This window comes from Manacus vitellinus, unplaced genomic scaffold, assembly GCF_001715985.3.
Source record: "Manacus vitellinus isolate BGI_N305 unplaced genomic scaffold, ASM171598v3 scaffold_72_pilon, whole genome shotgun sequence".
NCBI classification, from domain to species: domain Eukaryota; kingdom Metazoa; phylum Chordata; class Aves; order Passeriformes; family Pipridae; genus Manacus; species Manacus vitellinus.
This window is the reverse complement of record NW_021940764.1, coordinates 1,140,745-1,163,229: the sequence shown is the minus strand read 5'-3', so window position 1 is coordinate 1,163,229 and position 22,485 is coordinate 1,140,745. Positions and strand designations below refer to the sequence as shown.

The window sequence follows — 22,485 nt, the reverse complement described above, 5'->3', positions numbered from 1 at the left end:
TTGTCCCCAGTCCCTCTCCAGCTCTCCTGGAGCCCCTTTAGGCCCTGGAAGGGGCTCTGGGGTCTCCCTGGATCCTTCTCTTCTCCAGATGAACCCCCCCAGCTCTCCCAGCCTGTCCCCAGAGCTGAGGGGTGCTGTGATCTCCTCCCACACAGCTCAGCCTGAGCGACTTCCCATGAAAAATACTGCATTTTGTTTGGGTTCCTCTCCACTTTTTTGAAGTGGTTTTGCTTCTTTGGCCTCCCTTTCCTGCCTGTCTCATGAAAGGTGAGCTCCAGTGGAGATGAAGGGAAGCCCAAGCCATCAGTGCCAACTGTATGAGCTCTGCTGGGTTCACATGGGTTATTAGTGGGACTGTTGATTTTTGGTCTTCAAAAGCCCAGGGCCAGGAGGGGTGGCAGGGCTGTGGTTGGGTCTTCACCTCTGATTTTCCCATCTGAAGGATCACAGTCTCCTCTCACCTCCCTGCAGGCACTGGGTGGACTCACGCCGAGAGTTTTGACTTCTGTCAGCGAGAGAGGAATAAGTGCAAAAGGGGCTGAGATGCCTCAAAAACATCGTTTCCCAGCAACTAAACAGGAGCAGGGGAAAAAAAGCAGAGAAAATAACTGGCTCTCTGGCAACCTGTTTGTTTTAGAAGTCGTTCCTGAGGCATGAGGGCTTGTTAGCATTAGGCTGACACTTGCTTGGTTTTCATCTTGCTCTCTCCGGGCTGGGAAAGGCAATGCCCTTTTGATGTCAGACATGAAGGAAGCAGGCTCCTGTGTGCCAGGTGGGGATTCCAGAGGAGCAGGGGATGCAGCCCTCCTGCAGCAAACCAGTGGCTTAATGCACAGAGCTCCTTTGCTAATTCTGAGATCCCTGTGTTTAAATGTAAAAGGCGGTGGTGGTTGAATTGTGGATGAGGGAAGAGCTGGGGAATAATGAGGGTGAAGCTCCTCGTGATGAAGATGTGCTGCTGCTTGGGGAGAGGATCAGCACCAGGCTGGGATGTGCCATGGGGTGGTTTATGCTCTGCCTCTGGAATAAATTTGTGTGGAAACTCTGGGTGTCCATGATGCAGGAATTCATAGAGTCATGGAATGGTTTGGGCTGGAAGGGACCTTAAAGCCCATCCAGTGCCACCCCCTGCCATGGGCAGGGACACCTTCCACCAGCCCAGGTTGCTCCAACCTGGCCATAGACACTTGCAGGGATGAAATTTTTAACAGAGAGGGTGCTCAACCATTGGAATGGGCTGCCCAGGGAAGGGGTGGAATCTCCATCCCTGGAGGTGTTTAAGGACAGACTGGATGTGGCATCAGTGCCATGGGCTGGGAACCACAGTGGGGTTGGAGCAAGGGTTGGACTTGATGATCTCAGAGGTCTTTCCAGCCTGGTTGATTCCATGATTCCATGATTCTATGATTCCATGATTCCGTGATTTCTCTGATTCATGCAATTTTTCAACATTCTGGCAAAGCTGCTGTAGCCCTGGAGTGGCCTTGCTGGGACAACACTGCTCCAAAGCAGCAGCCTTTCAGCAGTGACTCCTGTTCCTACATCAAGGTGACCTTCCCCACATCTGCTTTGCCTCCTCATATTGTTATTTTTCCCTCCCAGCCCAGCTGGGCTCGGCTCAGGAATCCTAGATCTCTCCTGGATCTCGATGGGTGGGGAAGGGGCTGAAAACTGGCAAAGTTCTGATGAACTTTGGGGAGGGAACATTAAATATCCCAGTGAAAAGGGGGGGTTTGCCATTGCTGTAGGTATTTTTGTTACAGTTTAATTAGATTAGTGCTGTAGGTTTCCTGGCCAGCTGTTCACTTTGCAGACAGGCAGAAAAAAACTCCAGCATTGCTCTCCTGCTGCTTTCATCTTGTAATGAGCTTGTTAGCAATTAGTTGCCATTGGAAGGGGCTGCAGTGGTGTGGAGCAGCAACACGACAAGCTCTGTGCCCAAAAAGTTGATTTTTTTTAGTGGGAATTGGGTGGAAAAGGGGTTGGAATAGAAGTGGTTTCAAGACTGATGGGCAGGACGCATCAGTGCTCTGTTTGATGGCAATTCCTTGTCACTTTGTGCTGGTTTGGCTGAGTTTGGGATTATGACACACAGGTATAATTTGGGGATTTACAGACAGTCATTTGGGGGCTTTTTTTTTTTTATTTTAAACACTTCTAGCCTGGAAATTTTCCCTTCACTCCTAATAGGCAGGTTGGGGAATTCATTGAAGACCTTTCAGTCTCTCTAAAGACTTTTTTCCAACCCAGCCCTACCCACACACCTGCAAGGATCCATGGATGGCACAGCATATCCTGGGGAGAAATGGGATATACAGGGATTTCAAGCACCTGCTGGAGCTGGCAGAGATGAGGATGCTTTCCAGGGGAACAGGAAGGTTTTCACACCATCCTGCTTGTCCTGGTTGTTGATTCAGAGCCTGGATTTTTCCCAGTCTCGCCAGGCAGAAATAAATCCAGGATAAGTTTGAATTGCTGATTTGCAGCCGTGGCAAAGGGCTCACCCAGGACCTTGGAGTTTGTGCATCGTGTTTCAAGGCTGAGCTGTTCTGAAAAGAAGCCCTTTTTATTAAAAAAAGAAAAGGAAAATGAAGCTGGAGAGGGGACTGTGGCTTTTGCCCAGAGTTTCTGTTGCTCCCTGCTCCTCTTGTGCTTCATTTGTCTTCCTTTCCAAAAATCACCAAACCATGAGGACTCAAATAACTCTGAACAAATTAATCCTTGGGAAGGAGGGGGGGGGGGAAATGAGCAAAAAAATTCAAAATAAGTTGAAAAATTTGTCTCGTGGGAATGTCCCGAGGAAAGAATAAATCAAGAAATAAATGAAGCTTATTTTTGCAAGCTGCTTTGATTTATCCTTAATGATCCTTCCACTCTGCAGATGTGGCCTGGGAGGGGACCCCAGGGGTCACCCAGATGCTCCACACGTGTGTGTCCAGCCCTTTTTCCATCATCCCTGTTTTCAGCAAGGAGTTGCTGTTCCTTCCCTGTTCCTTCTGTGGGACCCAGAAGTTAATGAGCATTGACTGAAGCTGGAGGCTCGTGTTGCAAACCAGGGCTGAGCACTCACTCGTGTGTTTAGCAAGAAATAATTGTGGGTTTGGAGCAGGGAAGTGTTTTCCCAGGAGTTCTGCTCCTGCAGAGCTGTGGCTGTGGCTCAGGGAGGGTTAACACGGGGTGCTGGGGGGGGGTGCTCACCTGCACTGTGGCTGCTGATGAAAACTTCTGATCTTTCAGCCCCAAACTGTTTGTTGAGGAAAGGGAGGATCCCTGACTGCTCTGTCTGCAGCCCCAGAGATGTTCTGGTGTAGGAATGGGTGTCCTTATCCCAAAAAAAACCCCTGTGATTTCTATGGGCTGATCAAAGCAAAGCCTTTTTTGTTGGCTGTGTCTCCTTTTGTACCCACTGACTGATGGGGACAGAAAATCCCATCCCTGGGAAAGCTGCTCCAGGTTCTTCCAGTTCAGTGGGTTGTTTTATTTGCCCCTTCATCTTCTTCACCCGTTCCCTTCCTGCAATCCCAGAGAACCTGGAATGGTTTGGCTTGGAAGGGACCTTAAAGAGCATCCAGTTCCACCCCTTGCTGTGGGCAGGGACACCTTCCAGCAGCCCTTCCACTGTGGGGTCTGCAGGAGGGACCCCAAGCTGAAAGGTCTGCATGAGGGACCCCAAGCTGTGGGGTCTGCAGGAGGGACCCCAAACTGTAGGGTCTGTAGAGGGGACCCTGAGCTGCTGTGGGGTCTTCAAGAGTGACCCCAGGCCACAGGGTGTGCAGGAGGGACCCCAAACTGTGGGGTCTGCAAGAGGGACCCCAAAGTATGGGGTCCACAGAGGGGACCCTGAGCTGCTGTGGGTCTTCAGGAGTGACTCTAAGCTGTGGGGTCTTCAGGAGGAACCCTAAACTGTGTGGTCTGTAGAGGGGACCCTGAGCTGCTGTGGGGTTTTCAGGAGTGACCCCAGGCCATGGGATCTGCAGGAGGGACCCCAAACTGTGGGTTCTGTAGAGGGGACCCTGAGCTGCTCTGGGGTCTTCAGGAGTGAAGCCACATGATCTGCAGGAGGGACCCCAAGCTGTGGGGTCTGCAGGAGGGACCCCAAGCTGTGGGTGTGCAGGAGGGACCCCAAGCTGTGGGTGTGCAGGAGCTGCTCCCCCCGTCCCTGCCTGACTCTGCAGTGGTGCAGCGAGGATGGAGCTGCAAAAAGTCTCAATCAAACCTGAGCCTGGCCATGCCTGATGCAGAACTTCCCCCCTCCACCACCTGGATTCCAGAAACAAAAAAAAAACCACAAAAAACCCACCAGGCAATTTCCTTGCAAGGACAAGTGCCATTTCTATTTTTAACAGATGATTTATAAATAGGGGCATTATTTTAGCCCTTTTGCAAGGGGAGGGGGCCAGCACTGAGCTCCACCAGGCCCAGCTTTGCTGCAGCCCTTCCAGCTCTCCCAGCCCTGTTTAGGCTGTGCAGGCACGTTTTCTCTTGACCTATTTTTATTTTTATTTTTTTTTTTATTTTTTTTTTGGTGATGTGTTTGTGCTAAGCCCCAGATGTAATGGGACTGCTTTTTTTTATGAGTTCCCAGAGTAATAGGTTTGGCAGGAAGGTTTTGGAGGTGTTTGCTAATAGCTCAACCTGGGCAGCTCTTTTCTGCCTTGGTGGGTTCGGGGAGGAGGAGGAGGAGGAGGAGGAAGGAGGGAGGTCGGGGAGTCGCTGCTGTTTAATGTGACACGACTGGAAACTCTGCTTGGAGTCCCTTCCCAAGGAGGAGGAGGAGGAGGAAGGAGGGAGGTCGGGGAGTCGCTGCTGTTTAATGTGACACGACTGGAAACTCTGCTTGGAGTCCCTTCCCAAAAGCCTCCCCTTGCCCTTGCTGAGGGCATGGAGGTGCCTTGTTTTCCTGCACCTCCACCTGCATCCCTGGCAGTGAGAAGCTGCTCTCCTGGATTTCCCTGGCAGGAGGAGGAGGCAGCTCAGGGCTGACAGGCAGGAGGGGCCGGTTGAGGCTGCAGGGAAGGGACAAATAAAGCATCACCACCACCCGAGGTGTCACTCCCCACTGCCACGTGCCTGCAGGTCTGGCTGCACTTCATTGGGCTGATTAAAAAGCACAACGAGGAGTGCAGGGCTGAGTCATAGGAGCACTGAGTGGACCAGCTGCTCTGTACCAGGCTCCAGTGCCAGCTCTGCCCGGGCACCTCGGCCCTGCTGCCACTTGGAGCCCTTGGGCAAGTGGAGCGTGGTGGCAAGGTGGGCTGACAGGAAGGCTGAGATCATTCCTTCCTCGCTGTCACAGCAGGAAACATCCCCCCTTGGAGCTCACCTGGGTGTCTCCCAGCTGGACAGAGCTCTGGAAATCCTCCCTGCCTGGTGCCACTGACCCTGCAGGGCTGCAGATGCCCGGTTGGCATCCGTGGGGCTGAGATCAGAGCTGGCTGCTGCCCCTCTGGAGCAGCTGGCACCCAGTTTAGAGCGGGTTGTTTTGCCAAGAGTGGCTCTGTGTGAGCCCTGGGGCTGTAATTACTGATCTCTCTTCCTATCAGTAGGTCCACAGGAGCTCTGCTGCAGCCCCGGGGCCAGCAGGACCCTCCTCTGGCAGGGCCGTGGTTAAGCCCAGCTCAACTAATAGAATTTGGTCACCTAAAGCAGCTTTTTGGATGCAGCTGAGTTTGGGGATTCTTTCATTTTTAAGCTCCTGATGGCTGTGTCATAGGGCTGAGCACTTTCACACTCAGAGCAGGAGTAAAGGGGTGAGGAGGTGGGTTGGGAGGACCAACCTTCTTCCCTTCTGGACTTTTATTGGAGGGAGAGGAGACTTGATCCAATGTAAATATTGCTTTACATAGGAGAGATAGTTAGAATTGTGTATATAATGTATTATAATATTTATTTGTATAATAGTTGTAATGTAATTCCCTTCCCCCCATATTGAGTCTTGTGTTGTGTCTGGAAAACCCCTCTCACACCGGGGTGAGTTGTGGGAGGGGAGCTTGGACTCGGAAATTGGATTTTTATGGGTCTCAAACCACCACACCAGATAATATCCAAACTTTACTGTTTATTATGGTTCAAAGTAAATAAATATCGCAGAGAGAAATATTTGAGAAAGGAAGAACCTCTGGAATGAATCAGTTTGCTTTTTGGGGCAGAATGAAGGGAGCAGGAGCCCTCTCAGAGCAGGCAGGTGCTGGGCTGGGGTCAGTGAGCACCACGTGCCAGCATTGCTGTGTTGAGCTGCCTTTGCCTTTGAGAGGGTAATTTCCAACTAATCTTGTTGAACAACATCAAAAAAAACCCCATCTTCACATTTTATATTTCAGGCACTTTGTCCCAGCAGACAGGCTGTGCTGCCTGAGTGTTTGTGTGGGTTAGGATATACTTATTAATTTTCATTTTCTGCTGTATCATATAATCATGAGCACTTAGGAGAGAGACGAAAGCAGGGCCACCGCTAAGTGAGTCAATTAATCACGGGGTTCCTGGCCAGCCTCTCCAGCTGTGGTTTACCAACAAGGCTTTCTTCACCTTCCCACGTTCAGTAATACATATATTTAGAGGAAATTTTCAGGTGGAGACTTTCAGAATGAGGTGGTTGGGCTGGGTTGCATAATAGCTGTGCTAATAGGACTCGTTAGTCTGCAGAATACCAGCGTGGTAGTGCTAGTGGGGATAGTGAAGTTCCACTTCAGGCTGCTCTGTGCTGTTTAAATCCATCCCTACATAAAATTAGCAGTTGTTTTGGTGATGGGAGATCAACAGAGGTTTCATTGCCCTCCCAGAGCCAGCCTTGGTTTTGTCTCATTTAGCATAATTTAGCATGTTCAGGCTTTAGAAACACCAACCATCTGTTTTGCCAGAGAATCTTCGGGTGGGAAAGGGACCTTAAAGCTCATCCAGGTCCACCTGGAAGGGAAGAATTCTGACTACAATACTCAAACCTGCTGCCTTGAAATGAAGGACACTAACTAATACTACAGAAACCAATTGGGAGGAACTGTGACCTGAGGGGTGACAGAAGGGCTTTTCTCTTTTCTTCTTGGACTCTTGGTGAAGAAAAAGAGAAATTTAATCTGATGTAAATATATTATTCCATCGTAGAAGAGATAGTTAAGTTGTTACCTATATATATGTGTATATATATATATATATATATATGTATGGACTTGGAAATTGTATTTTTGAGGGGTCTCAAACCACCACAGGAACAACCTACACAGGGCTTGTCCCTCACCCAGCACCTCCCTGGGGAACCCTCAGAGCTCCTGAGAGAGGGATTTTCTTCCCAGCCTGGGGCTAAAAAACTCATTTATCAAATCTTTCCGAGCAGTTTGTTGAAGGTGCCTGTTGTGAGGTCAAACTCAGCTCCCTGGGATGGATATTTGGAGCTGCAGGCACAGAGAGTTGGGGTTTGCCTTGCAAGAACCCTCCCAGGGTTGTTTATCCTCGGCATTTAGTTTTGCTTCTTGTTTTTGTTTAACCTTTTTCAGCGTGGAAACCTCCGTGGCAAAGCTCAGGGTGGCATTTTGGGGTCTCTCTGAGTGATTTGGGATTAACCAAGTGGTGCATGAAGTGGGTTGGGATTAACCCAGAAGTGTTTTCTCACAGCCAGCCCTGATCCCAGCCTAGGGGAGATGCTGTGCATGGACAGCCAGAAGTTAAAATAAACACTTTTTTTTATAAAGAGTTGCTGTTTTTATGACCAATTCCAGGTTTTTATCCCCAAGTTCTTTTTTGAGCAGCATGGGGATGTCTCTGGTGATCTCCCACCGTGTTCCTGTGCCCCAGGATGTGTCTCCTCTCCCTTCACAGCTTTAATTCAAACTGATTCCAGTGGCTGGTCTTGAATGCAAGGGCTTGATGTTTTACACTTGTTGAATGCTGAAACTTCAGGGATGATTTTGGATCCTTTGGGAAGCTGCAATTTGTTTCTTTCCTGCTCAGATCTCCAACCTGAAACCCTCCTCCTGAGTGCTGAGTTCTGTGCCCCCCCCTCCCTCCTCCCTGCAGCTCTTGGCACTTGAGCCTGATGATTTCAGGAGCAGAGGCTCAGGGAATTATTATGGTGATTATGTCTTTTAAAATTCTGCGAGGAGCAAGAGAAGAGAGCAAATAAAATCCCAGCCTTTCCCCCCCAGAAACACCCTGGTGGTGCCGAAACATCCTGCTTTTATTCTCCAAGCTGAGGAGAAGGAGCTGCCCTTCACTGCCAGGTTTTATTATTGTATTTTTTTTTAGTTGCTGGTGAGACCAAGCAGGTTAAATACCCAGAATCCCCATGGACTGCATGGACCAGAGGGAAAATTGGGAATATTAAGCACTTTGCCCAAAGCCATCAGCATCTGAGAGGGCTTTGTGCTGGAACACGTTGAAAACCTTGAGAGCTCCAGTAAGTGTTGCCAGCTCTGAGGATGTTTTAATTAAAGGTGCTGCCATTTGAGACAAATGATGTGCAAATCTTCACTTTCTCCCTTGTTTTTCTGAAAGAGAAACACCCACTTTCCTGGCAAATGCAGGCTCTGGTGCCCCCCAAAGACAACACAAGTGCTTGAGCTCTCACCCAGACTTCCTTGTGCTTTTTAATTAATGAACCTTGCTAACTGTGTGTCTGGACCATTTTTAAATGTAGGCAGCAGCAAGTTTTGGGAAGGAGAGTGATGCTTGATGGTTTTTTYYYCYTYYTYYKSMRSYYMMYTTKRWTTTTTYCCCCATTTTTCAGAAAAAAAAAAGAGGTTTGTGGCAGAAAATGAGGCTGTGCTTCAAAGCACAGGAGCCTGGTCAAAACCAGAGACGTTATCATACTGGAAAAGCAGGAATTTGAGCTGTTTGGGCAGAGGTGTTGCTTGGTCTTGTGTGAGTTATAGGAGGTTTTGCTGCAGAAATTACCATAAAGCTCCACACTCAGGAGCTGCTGCCCTGGATGGCACAGGGGCAGCCCTGGCTCCCTCCAAACACCTCCAGCATTTAAAGCCAGCAGAGGGAAAGTCATCTGCCTGCTTGGAACAGGGGAAAGTCTGTCAAACAAACTCCCTGGGGCACGGGCAGCACCGGGGACTGAGAGGGGTTCTGGGCTGGCACCAACATCCTCAGCCCAGGGCAATAAATATGAGGTCTTATGGAGCTGCAGGAAAACTCTTCCTCTATAGGCCTTTTGTCTGTGGCTTGAAAGCATTGCAGGAGTGTGTGGTTAAAATAAAAAACCCAACCCAACCCAGAAACCAAGTGGTGGTGGCACTTCATGATATTGTTTAGTGGGCATCGGTTAAAGGTTGGATTTGGTGATCCTGGAGGTCTTTTCCAACCTTAATGGTTCTGTAATTCTGTGATTTCCCTGGCTTGCTGCCTTTGGCCGCTCTGTGATGCTCCTGGTGCCTTCCTGGGAGCAGGGCTGGCCAACAAATCCCAAAGTGTTAATGCTAGAAAGGCAAATCCTTCGTGCTGCCAACCCCGAGGGCATCCACTCACCACTGCACTAATTCCAGCAGGGAAGGATATCGAGCTGATAGGGCACTCAGGCTCCTTCTCCAAATGAATTCCACCCCTCCTGTTCCCAGGGGACAGTCAGTGCAGCTCTGCCAGGCTCCCTCACCTCCTCATTACGGGCGAGGTGTTGTTGGCTGCCTTCAATTAGAAGTTGATTAATGAGAGCGCTGGGGACGTTCTCCCCAGGGCACACGAGGAGCAAAACGCTTCCCCAGGCCTGCAGCCCAGAAATAGAAGTGATGCCTCATCAGATGATTTGTTTGTTTGCCCACAAACCCCGTCAAAGTGTGTTATTTACCTCGAGCTGCACCAGCATTCCCAGCTCAGCTCGGAAGGAGAAGGGAAGTGAGTCGGTCTCCAGGATTTTCCTGGGCTCTGGTGTTGTGGAAGGTGTAGTTTAGCCATAAATGTCTCTGGCAGGAGAGCTGGACTCTGAATAAAGTGCAAAATGTCCAGCACCGAGGCATTCAGGGAGACACTGGATCAGCTGTTCCAGATGGCAAATCCCAGAGCCAGGAAGCTCCAGAGGGGAGATGTGTCCTGCCAGCCTGGCTTTGGGTAGCTGTGGGTCCCAGCAGCTCCTTTGACATGGGAATGACAAAGATTTTCATACATAAGCCTCATAATTTGAGCTGCTGGGTAGGTGAGGGAAGGTGGATGTCTGGGGGCTGCAGTGCAAAACCCTGTTGGCTTTAGTCGTAATTTCCAATGGGATGTGACAGATTTCCTCATTCTTTGGCCTCAAATTTTGTAGTCCAGCTGCCTTAGACCTTCCAGCAGCCCTAAACCACCTCCAGGGAGTTTGATGCTGCCTCTGGAGAGCATCAGTCCAGGGGATATTTGTGTTTGTGCTTCGTCCTGCAGGAATCCCACATGGCCAAACCTGGGATGTGACACTCTGATTGAGGATAAAACCCACCCTCAGCATCAAGTTTCTCTCCCTGGGACACCTTCCACCAGCCCAGGTTGCTCCAAGCCCTGTCCAACCCGGCCTTGGACACTTCCAGGGATCCAAAGGCAGCCACAGCTTCTCTGGGCAACCTGTGCCAGGGCCTCCCCACCCTCCCAGGGAGGAATTTCTTCCTTACACAAGTTTTCAATGAGAGTTCTTGCTTGCATGGAATGGTACCACCAAAAAAAACACCCACCCCTTTCTTCTTGAGTCACCACCTCTTTGTAGTTTGGCCAAACAATTAGGAAAAAGCGTGGAATTGAAGGAAAACTTATTTGGACACTTTACTTCCAAATTAAGAATTCATAGGATGCTCCCCCAGGTTGCAGAACGATGTCTTTGCTGTGGAGCTGGAGCTGATGTTTTGTAGGGGAAGACCAGGAAGGACTTCTGGGTGTGAGAAATGCTTTTCCTTCTGCTTTCACATTGCTGGGGTGCATTTCCAGGCAGGATTGCTCTCCCAAGGCTTGCACAGGGTTGGAGGTGAATCTTGGATCCAATAAACACAACTCCAGGCTGAGCAAGGGAGAAGTTCACCTTCCTTTGGATTTTCTTCCTGGGGGTGATGGATGTGTTCTGGTGGTGCCCTGGAGGTCCCTCCCTGTCCCTCTCCTCAAAGCACCCTGGAAAATCCCTGATTTCAGTGCTGCTTCTCAGCTTTGGTGCTGGAGACAGCTCTGAAATGGGAACCTGGGTGACCTCCCTGTCCTGGAAGGGCTGTAGGATCTTTTATAGAGTAAGAAAACAGGAGGAAAACTAGTCCTTTCCTTCAGCCAGAGCTTGTCTGCCCCATGTCCTGTGGTTTTCTCCTCCAGCTTGCCTGGATGGCTGCAATTCCCAGGAGATAAATCCTTACCCCAGGTGCTCCCAGCCCTCTCCTCCACTCGCTACCCGCTCGTGGGGGAGGCTCTTCCTCACTTGCTGTGTTTTGGTGATGTTTTTATTTCCCCCTCCCCCTTATGACATTTTTCTTGGCTCACTCATGCAAAAATCTGTCACCTTTTTTTTCCCCCCCGCCTGCTCATCGTGTGGATTCCCATCATCCCAGAGACAGTCCCTGACTCCAGCAGTGTTAATATTTCCATTCCACAGGCTCAGCTTGGCCATTAATAAGCCAAACCAACAGCAAACAGGGCCGTGTCTGCTTGGGGTGACCTCCCACCTCCCTCCCAGGAGCCAGTTTGTTCCCCAATTTGTCTCCCGTGCCCTTGATTTGGGGTGACTGAGGGCGAACGTGTCACACCGTCGTCCTCCTTGTTAATACATCTCCCTCCAGCTCTGGTCACAGGTTTCCTGCCACAAACAGGTAATGAGAAGCCTCTTGCTCCCCAGTAACCAGCCCTCTGCCTGCAATTAGTCTGGATGAGCTCGTTTTGAGCTGGGTTTAATTGGGATCGTGTTTGGCCGGATTTACCTTCGGGCTGCGACGCGGCTCCGTCCATATGTGTGAGGAGGGGTGAACAGAAACCCTCACACTGAAACCATGGGCTTGGTTAAACATTATCTCTGCCTTTATAGCCCTGGATGCTTGGCCAGCTGGTTTTCCTGCTGGAAAAGCCATTAGAGCATCCCTGTGCCCCAGCAGTGGTTTCCCTGTCCAGCTCCCAGGCAGAGCGGAGCAGCTCTCCAGCGAGGCTGGGAATTCTGGAGTGGGATGTTTCTCCATGGATTCCCAACTCTTGGCTCAGGAGCTACATTTCTCTGTGCTTTCCCTGTTTTTAAAGTGGAGATTAAATGCAGGGATGGCAGCACTGACCTGGCTAGAGGAGGAGGAGAGCAGGGCCACACGCCCGGAGCTGGGCTCGAGCATCCACTGCTCGTCGTGGCTGTTTTGCAGGGTCTGTTGACAACTCAAGCTAATAATAATAGTAAGCTTCATTTTTTACACCATATTCTCTCCCCATCCACAGGCCAATTTCATGCTTTATTATGATTTCAATGTTTTAGTTTCTGCCACAAGTGGAAAATTATGTTGGGATTCAGAGAAGCTCATTAGAGCACATTAAAGCTCTTTGTGAGACGCTTCCCCGGAATTAGAGGCTTTAACCTTGTTTAGTGAAAATTCGAAGCCAAGTGTGGCCGTGGCAGCCCTGGAAGGGATGGTTCACTCTGAGGTTAATGCACTTCATCCACCCACTTTAAATTCCCTGTGCTTTTTCCCTGGCTGAGGCCCCGTGTCCATCCAGGCAGGTCTGTGCTGGGGCTCAGGGAGAGGCAAAGGAGCTCATTTTCAAAGCCACCGTGGGAGGTTCATGCACATTTTGGTAGGTTTTGGCAAGGCATAAAAAGTGGGGGTTTTTTTTCCAGAAAATCTGGGCCATTAATCCTGGGGCAGGATTAAAATTGGTTGGGTGAAGCTCAGCCACCTGTACCTGAGTCGGTCCTGCCATCTCTTTAAAGCCTCACTCCCCCCGTGCCAGGGGAGTCTCATGGTCTCTGTCACTTCCAATTTTCCAGTTATTTCCAGCTCAGTTTTGGCTTTTGGGGTGTTGGAGCTTCCACCAATCCCAGTCTTGAGCCAGGAACCAGTTTCCTTTCAAAGCCCTGCAGCAGGACCTTGCTGGAGTGCAGCCACGAGCCCTGTGACCTCACAAGGTGCCTTTGGTCCCATCCAAGTTTTTCCACCTGCTGTCCTTTTCCTTCCAGGAGGATAGGGATGGATTTATTCTCTGCAAAGCTTGCTTGGCTGTTGTGGGGTGATACTTCCCCAGTTTCTGGAGTAGGGTGGGATGCAGAGGGATGAGGAGCAGCTGTACCCCCGAGAGCATCACCACAAACATCCCGGATGTGTGGGAACAGATTTGGTCAGTGCTTTGGAGTTGGTTTATTTTTAGCATGCCTTGAGAAGGGATTTGGGATTAGAGCTTTGTTCTGCAGTGTCCAGGCAATAGCAGATGGGAATAGGATGGGCTGAGCTGCAGCAGGGTGGGTGCTCTCAGGGATGCTGGTCTGGTAGGACCACGTAACCAAGTGACATGGGCGAGGTCCTGTGGGGAGTCTGTGACAGAGCTGGAGATAAATGGCAGTTTTGTGGCTTTTAGGCTCTTGCTCAGATGTATCAGAGGGTCTTTGTGTCAGTTGGATTCTACTCCTCAGAGGAGACTGAGGGAACACTCACCAGGGTCTGCAGCTTCCTCAGGAGGGGCAGGGACTGAGCTCTGCTCTGGGTGAGCAGGGACAGGACCCAGGGAAGGGCTGGAGCTGTGCCAGGGAGGTTTAGGTTGGATCTCAGGGAAGGTTCTTCCCCCAGAGGGTGCTTGGTACTGAACAGGCTCCCCAGAGCACTTCCAGGGCTGGGACAGCCACAGCTTCTCTGGGCAACCTGTGCCAGGGCCTCCCCACCCTCCCAGGGAAGACTTATCTCCTAATATCCTGGACTTGTGGCTCCCAGAAGAGCAGCAATGCGGGACAGGACCCGGAGCAGCCCCACCAGGAGCTGGATGGAGACAGCACAAGAAGTTGTGCTATTTAAGGTATTGCTTCATACATCTTTTTTATGAGCTCTGGCAGCAGCAATAATATAATAGAGCTCTAATATGTGGTTTGCTGGGTACGAGCGAGGCTTTTCTGCATCGCAGAGCACAGTTACAGCCCAGCCGTGGCAGGAGAAATGAATTCCCTGGGCTTTGAAGCAAAAGCAACCTGCCCAGTTTTCCCATGCCTCAGGTGTTGCTGCTGAGGTGTTTTCACGGTCCTGGTTTGCAAAAATCCCTTCCAGAGTAAAGTTTCCACGTAAAAGCAGTGGCTGCTCTGGGGAGGGCTGGGCAGCCGGGGGGGTCGTGGTTGGAATTAGGTCAAATTTGGAATGAACTTGGTTGTGTTCAGGGGATTGGGGTCAGTAACAAGTTACAAAGCAGGTGACCCATTCCCAGGGAGCTGGCATGGAAAAGATGGGCAGGAGATTTGGCTCCATCGTCCCAGCACAGCACCAGGGAGGGGGTTTGGGCTCAGGGCAGTGGGAAGGGGGTGTGGAACATCCCTGTGCACCAAAGGCATCCTCACAACAGGAACCCCAAATTCCTGCTGCTCCCTCAGGGAAGATTTCAGCATCTGCCAGGGATTTTTGTTGGGTTTGTGGTTAGGGTTTTTTTCAAATAAAATCTGCAGGGCCTGATAAAAGCCAAGCAATGCTCCTGGGGCGCTGCAGCCAGCGGAGAGGGAACATCTGAACCACGGGTTTCCCTTGGATTTAGCCAAGAGACTTAGACCCCTGTGGGTGGAAATCAGCTTATCCTGAGGTGCAGGGGGAAGGGAAGGGGTTCTGTGTGTCCTTGCAGCATCTGCTGTACCTGGCACATTGCTGATGGGGAGCATTAAATGAGATTAATGGTGTTCTTGCTGTCTAACCCCCGTCGCTGTTTGAGATGTATAAAACCTTCTCCAGGGGGACTTCACGTGTTTTTCTTGCTTCTAGTCCTTATTTCTGGATAAAAGAGTTGTTTCATATGGCCACCTTACCTAGGGGACACCAGTGGCCACAGAGGACCTACAGGCTGTGGGGCCCCACAGCTCATTGTGGTCCTTGGTCAGGACAAAATGAACTGTTGGATCCACTGTGTGGGTATGAGGATTGTTAAAAGACTTATTAAACCTGAAGGTCCTTAAACATCAATCTGCTTTCCTTGGAATGCTGTGGAATGAGGTAGCCCAGGTGGCTGTTAATGCTGATGAGCTAATGGGATCATGAGAGCCCATAAATGTCCTGAGATGATGGGTAATGTAATAGGGACATAAAAGAGAGCAGGAGAGTGAAGGTGTCCTGCTCAGGGAGGTGACAGTGGCACCTCTGGCAGTGAGCTCTGCCTGGCATTGGGAGCTCAGGGTATTAAAATGGAACCTTAAATAAAACTTTGGGGACAGAAAGCCTTCAAAGTAATGAGCTTTTTTAAAATCCCTGGGGGTGGAGTGGATTTGGGGCAGGGGGTTGGCTGTGGCTGCTCATGTTTGTGGGCAAAGGAGATTTTCATGACTTATCTGTCCCTGGTGCCACTGGGAGACTGGGCAGGGATGGGTCAGTCTTGGGTGGTGCATCTCAGCCAGGGACATCCTGGGATCAACTCGACAGTCCTGGACCACCAGTGAGTCAGAGACCCATGGAATTATTTAGGTTGGAATCCCCCCATGTCCACTAAACCCTATCACAAAGTGCCACATCTGCTTGTTTTTTGAACAATTCCAGGGCTGGGGGCTCCACCACTGCCCTGGGCAGCTCCTTCCAGTGCCTGACCATTCTTGCAGTGAAGAAGTTTTTTTGCAGCCCATTTGTGCTGCAAAAAGAGTTCCTGCTGCAGCCAAGCAGCCCTCCCCTCCCCTCCCTGTTTGCATCCTTGCACAGGCAGGTCCCTTGGCTGTGGGCTCTGTGTCCCCAGCGTGTCCCCACTGCAGCCCCTGTGGGATTCTGATCCCTGGAAGTGTCACCCACCCTGTGCCACGTGGGATCTTAGAGTCACACAATGGTTTGGGTTGGAGGGACCTTAAAGCCCATCCAGTGCCACCCCTTGGCATGGCCAGGGACACCTTCCACCAGCCCAGATGGCTCCAACCTGGCCTTGGACACTTCCAGGGATCCAAGGCCAGCCACAGCTTCTCTGGGCAACCTGTGCCAGGGCCTCCCCACCCTCACAACCAACAATTCCTTCCCAATATCCCATCTAACCCTGCCCTCTGGCAGTGGGAAGCCATTCCCCTTGTCCTGTCCCTCCATCCCTTGTCCCCAGTCCCTCTCCAGCTCTCCTGGAGCCCCTTTAGGCTTCCTTCCATCCAGGAATGGAAGCGTGAGCCGACGCTTGGAGATCACCCCGCCCTCCGAGGCAGTGGTGGCACAGATGGAATGTTGGAAGTGGCAGCATTTTCCCTAATTCCAGGGTGACTCAGCTCCCTCCCATCTGTGGGAACTCCCACTGTCTGCGCGGGGCGGATCTGTCGATCCGTCTGGGATGTCTCGGGTGACTCCCGCTGTCCTCCCGTGCTCCCGTGGAGTCAGGCACTGCTGGCATCCCTGCTTTACCTACTCACAGCCTGGGTTTTCCCCCCAGGAGGTGGAAAACACGGCAGCTGCCTGTTCTCCTGCTCCACACACCCAGAGGGAGTCCCGGAGAGGGGTTTTAGGGTGTGCTGGTGGCACCTGCTCCAGTGGTGGGGAAAGGCTCTGTGGGCACAGGCAGTGCAGAACAGATGGGGTGGCTGGAATTTTCTGCTCTGGAGAGCAGTGGGGAGTTGCTGGGAGGTCTCTGTGCAGCCAAGGGTGAAGGAAGAAGGACACTGTGGATGGGAGGTGTCTGTCTTTGGACAAGGGCCTGGAGGGACAGGACACAGGGAATGGCTTCCCACTGCCAGAGGGCAGGGTTAGGTGGGATGTTGGGAAGGAATTCTTCCCTGGGAGGGTGGGGAGGCCCTGGCACAGGTTGCCCAGAGGAGCTGTGGCTGCCCCTGGATCCCTGGACGTGTCCAAGGCCAGGTTGGAGCCACCTGGGCTAGTGGAAGGTGTCCCTGCCCGTGGCAGGGGGTGGCACTGGATGGGCTTTGAGGTCCCTCCAACCCAAACCATTGTGTGGGTACCAGAGTATTTTTGGCAGGGCCCTACAGAATATTGCTGTTGTCAGTCCCAGAGCTGCTGCTGGGTAGGGAGTTCAGCAAGGGTGAGGAAGAACAGTTCATTAAATGAGTCAGTGGGGAGAGGTTGGGAAGACAGATTGTAATTATTATCCAAATGAATCCTGGCCTTGGAGCCGTTTGCTGGCACCTGTTAAAGGGCTCCAGGGCTCTTGGGCCGGGGCACAGAGCTCAGCCCTGGGCTGTGCTGCTGAGGGACAGCCTTGGTGGGCACGGAGGAGGGATGCAATCCACCATCACCCACCTTTCTCCTCTTCCCACCCCATCTGCTGCTTCCCCAGGGCATCCCCCAGGTTGTGGCTGCCTTGTCTGACCTCGTCCAACCCAAGGCTGGTGATGTTGTTGTCCCAGCCTGACCAGTCTTGGGCCAGTGACCTCATTTCACCTGTTTGGACCCGCCAAGTGGCCTCACGTTTGTGCTGGGGCATTGACTGTCCTAAGATGAGAAACTTTTTGTTAAACAAACAAACAAACAAACACTCTTTCCCCCCAAATAAACCCCAAACCCAGTAAAAAGCAGAGGATTCTGTTCTGCACCCGTTGCTGAAGGTGCCACCTGCTCCAAGGTGGGACTCGATGCTCCCCAAGGTCTTTTCCAACCTCAACAATTCTGTGTTCTGCAAACAGAGCCTTGGGAACTTAAAGAGCTGTTCCTGGGTTAATTTGTGCCCTCCTGGGAGGTGAACCTTGGTGAGATCATGCAGATACTGTTTCCTACAACTAATAAATTCCAGTCTGGTGGGACAGAGTCTCTAGTTCTGCAGCACTTTGTTATGTGTGGAAGCAATCAGGGCCTGACGGACTCAGAGAGAGGGCAGCAGTTTTCTTAGTTTATAGACCAGCATAATTCTCAGATATCTGGCGCTTCACCATTCGAGTTTATTCATTTGCTGCCAGAATATTGGTGCTATATTTCTTTTTTAAATGCCCACTCAACCCCTGCTAAATTGCAGCGATGGCTGTGGGGGTGATGGATGGCAGTGTAAGGGCTGTCCACGAGTACTCCCCATCCACACAAATTCTTGCACCAACAGGCCATTCCAGGGAGGGGCTGATGGCACAAATAAGAAGAAAATTGCAATATCTCTTACTCAATTAAACGTGCAGCCTGATGTGCCTCTGCTTAGTGCTGCCAGAGTTGAACTGGTCTTGAAGGGTGGAATGCAGGAGGATGAGTTGTGAGCCACAGGGTGATGTTTAATGCCATCCTGTAAAATAAACTCGGATTAAAACCAGAGTTCATCATGTCCAGTAGCAAAAACTGGTTTTTGGAGGCAGAGATGGATGTTTCAGGAGTGTTGTGTGTTATGGAGCAGCTTGTTATTAGATTTGGGATGCTGGCTGCTGCTGGGTCGGAAAAGAAACCACATTAATGCCAGCAACAAGCCTCACCTGCCCTCAGGTGGTGCCTGGGACCTCGGTGAGCTCTGATTTCGAAGCAGCAGCCTTGGATAAAAGCAGAGTTGACATCCTGGCTGTTCCCAGACAGGCCCGTGACAGCAGAGCCCGGAGGGGCCCGGGCAGACACGGAGCTGATTGTGAGGAAACATCTCGGTGCCGTGCCTGGCAGCGCTGCCTGGCAGGTCCCACGGGGACATCTCAGCCTTGGAGGCCGAAAGGAAAACCCTCTCCTTGTAAACATGGCTCTGACAACTTCTGTGGCGCTGCCTCCCCGAGCTCCAGCCCCATCACTCTTCCCTGCTCCGAGATTAAACCTGACACCGGGAGGGATGGGGGGAGATTCTGCTCGTCTGCCACGCTGCTCTGCCAGCTTCCTGACAGTCCAAAACAAACAGGGAGGGAAGGAGAAATCCCTGGCTGCCCCTTGAGAGGGAGAAGATACCAAAGTGTCTCATCTCTTCTTGTCTCCCCTGCTGGTTTGTGTTAGTGGTTGGAAGAACCGTGTCTTGCCTTATGGTGACCCACTAAGTCACCTTTTGAATCCGTGGGTCTGGGATTTTTGTATCCCCCAGGATACAGGATGTAGGAGATGGAAGGAGAAATCTGTGGCTGCCCCTTGAGAGAGAGAAGATATCAAAGTGTCTCATCTCTTCTTGTTTCCCCTACTGGTCTGTGTTAGTGGTTGGAAGAGCCGTGTCTTGCCTTACGGTGACCCACTAAGTCACCTTTTGAATCCGTGGGTCTGGGATTTTTGTATCCCCCAGGATACAGGATGTAGGACTGGGATACATCTAAACTGATGAAGAGGATGCCCTAAAGGCTGCTTTGGTTTGCATCCCCCTCTGCATGAGATAGGGGCTTGATTGCTTCCCTTTTGCCCATTATTTGGAAGGGATATCAAGTCCTTTTTGCCCATTAACATGAGTTCCCCCTTCCCAGGCTGCACTTGCAGGCTCATCCTTCTTGGAGAAGGATCCTCTTGGGATCTGACGCTTCAGAAACCCCTTATTGTGGGCGTCCCTTGCAATTTTCTTTTCCCAGCCATCATTTCATTTTCAGTAATGTCCCTCCTGCCGGGCTGTGAACAAATGGACCACGGGGATGCACTTGGCTGGAGCCAACAGGACCGTGCTGTTCCTCACACCTCCAGTGGAATAATGACATGGCTCAGTGCCACCACAGGCTCAGCAGGTGCCACAGGAGAGCTGGGAACCATGGGAATGTACAGCCCTGCCAAAACCTCAGAGATGAAGTCTGCTTCCCTCCTAAACAGCATCTTTTCCCCACCATCCCAGGGGGGTTCTTGCCCAAACCCATCTCCCTCCTCCACTTCCAGCTTCGCGTTCCCCTTCTCCCGGACCCGCCTGGAAAATCTTTGTTTTCCTCTCTTCTCTGTTACTGCTGGATGGTGGCTTGCTGGGATATGTGTCTTTGAACCTTTGTGCACCACAAATGTGGAGGAAATGATTGCCCAGGCTGCTAATTCCCTCTCTTTTCCCCGCTTGTGCCTTGATGTGACAATCACAGCTCTCCTCGCCGGCGAGCTCTCACCTGCCTCTTTGTCTGCATTTAGAAAAGTAATTTACAGACTTCAAATTACTTGCTTTTGCCATCATTTTTCTCTGTGCTGAAAGGGTAATTTATCAGCAGACACGCTTGTCCTGTGGATCCTGGTTATAAACTGTGAAATACCTGTTTCTCTATTACCCTGGTCAGGCTTCCTTGCCTTTGGGATGTCGCTCTTGTTTGGCCTGGTGGTTTGACATGCAGCAGGATGTGTTTGTACACTGATGTCCCAGAGCTTTTGATGGTTTGTTTCGGGCATGGAATGTGTTTGGGATACCCGTGGTTTGTGTTTTCATCTCACAGAATACACATTTTTCCCTTTTATCATCTAAGGAAGGGCTTTCCCTTTGCTAGGGAAGGGCTCTGTGGTGGTCAGTTAACAGGTTGGACTCGGTAATCTTAAAGGTCTTTTCCAACCTCAATGATTCCATCAAATCCTATTTCATAGATTCAGAGCTTATTTACCTTTGTACTCCAACAGGGATTTTCAGAGGAGCTGTCAAAAGGAGCTGTGATCCATCAAAGAGAAAAAATAGGTATTTTTATAGACTATTCTCAGGGTACTTGTCTGTATTTTTGTTTCTGGCTTGTGCTGGACCTTTTTATTGCAAGATTAAACATCACTAACAGCAAGGAAGTGCTGTTTTCCCTGAAGACACATAAACTGAGGTTAAATCATCCTACTTTGCCTCGTGTTTACTGTCTCAGGTGTATCACAGTGGAGAGACTGATGTTGCCCTTTTCAAACAGCTCCCTGTTTTATCCTGATGATCAGATAATGCTCCGAATCCTTCCCTGTTATCAGGGAGCCTGAAACCAAGAGGATCCCATGAAAAAAAAGAAAAAGATGTTGTCTCTTCCCAAATAATCACTCCCAGCAAAGGTGAGAGGGTGAGGAACAGCCTGCAGCCCCTGTCCTGTTCCATCGTGTTCCTTGGATAAACACAAAGGGTTTACACAGGAATTTTTACAGCTGCAAAGGGCCATATAAAAAACAGGGCCCATAAAATTGCCTGAATTTATTTGGCTAAAAGACTACACCGTGTACAGCAGCTCTTAAATCCTTATCCAGCATTTCCTGTTCTCATTCCAGGCTTCCCTGTTTCCCCATGATTTCCACTAAGCCAGTTTTGATTCTTCCTGTGTTTGAAACTCCCCCCAATTAGAAATTTTTGACTCCTGCCTTCAAAGCTTATCTGGGAAAAGCCATTTAGGGGGGCCCTGGCTGCAAACACAGGCTCACTGTTCAGCTTATCTTTCCAGCTCGGATGGTTTAATAGGTCAGCCAAGTATTAAAATGGGATTTTTTCATTTGGATATAAAATCTTTTTTAAAGGGCATCATTTTTTTCCCCCCTGCAAACATTTCATATTTAGACTTGACTATCATTTCATGTCTCTCTTCATTTCACCTGCTTCTCAACTCTGTGGTTATAAGACCCGTGTCAATATTTGAGGGAAATAAATTGCTGATGACTCCGGCTTCTGGTTGGTTTTATGACTCATCTTGGGGTCACATGAGCTCAGCAACCCCATTAGCTGGGATTTATGACAGCCTGGAGCCCGGGTCCTCTTGGTGCTGGGCTCAGAGTAGCCAGTACTGGTGTTTGCTGGTTGCTGACTGGTTTCACAAACTGGGCTTTGTGGAGCTGGGACTTGAAGGCGACTCAGGCTCCCCGTTCCCTTTGGCAGAAGCCACCACAGGGGATGATTGGGGGGTTTCCAAATGGCTCTGGGACCTTTTGTCCTCCTGTGTGTTGTAGGAAGAAGTTCTGCCTGTCTAGATGTGCCCTGCTCTGGCAGTGCCAGGTGTTAGGAGGGGCTTGTTGGGGTTTAACCTTTGGTTTTCCGTGTGTTCTCCCAGCTGGGGGAAGGCTGAGCATGAGCTGGTTGGTGTCACCATCATCAAAGATGTCACATCTCTGCTACCCCGCCAAAAGCCACCACATTTGGGAACCCAGGTCCCCCCACTTGAAAATCCACATCCAACCCACTTGGAAACCTGTGTCCACCCCACTTGGAAACTTCTGTGTCCCCCTCTTGGAAATTCACATCCACCCCACTTGGAAACCCATGTCCACCCCACACAGAAACTGGTGTCCCTCCCACTTGGAAACCCTTGTGTCCACCCCACTTGGAAACCTGTGTGTCCCCCTCTTGGAAATTCATGTCCACCCCACTTGGAAACCTGTGTGTCCCCCTCTTGGAAATTCATGTNTTCATGTCCACCCCACTTGGAAACCTGTGTGTCCCCCTCTTGGAAATTCATGTCCACCCCACTTGGAAACCCTTGTGTCCATCCCTTGGAAACCCACATCCACCCCACTTGGAAGGTGATGTCACCAGTGGTGGCTTGGGACCCCCCACCTGGGTTTTGCCCAGAGTTTCTTTCAAGGAACAGGCCAAAATGAGACTAAAGAGGAGGAAAAGTGATGGTGCCAAGTTTGGGAACACCCCAAGGGACACAGAACACCT

The 22,485-nt window shown here is 50.7% G+C and overlaps 1 protein-coding gene across 1 annotated transcript in view; it reads left to right on the top strand.

The window, feature by feature from the left end:
- Nucleotides 1-22,485, top strand: part of LOC103757833 (acid-sensing ion channel 2) — a 374,103-nt gene that overhangs the window by 317,624 nt on the left and 33,994 nt on the right. The window lies entirely within an intron of this gene.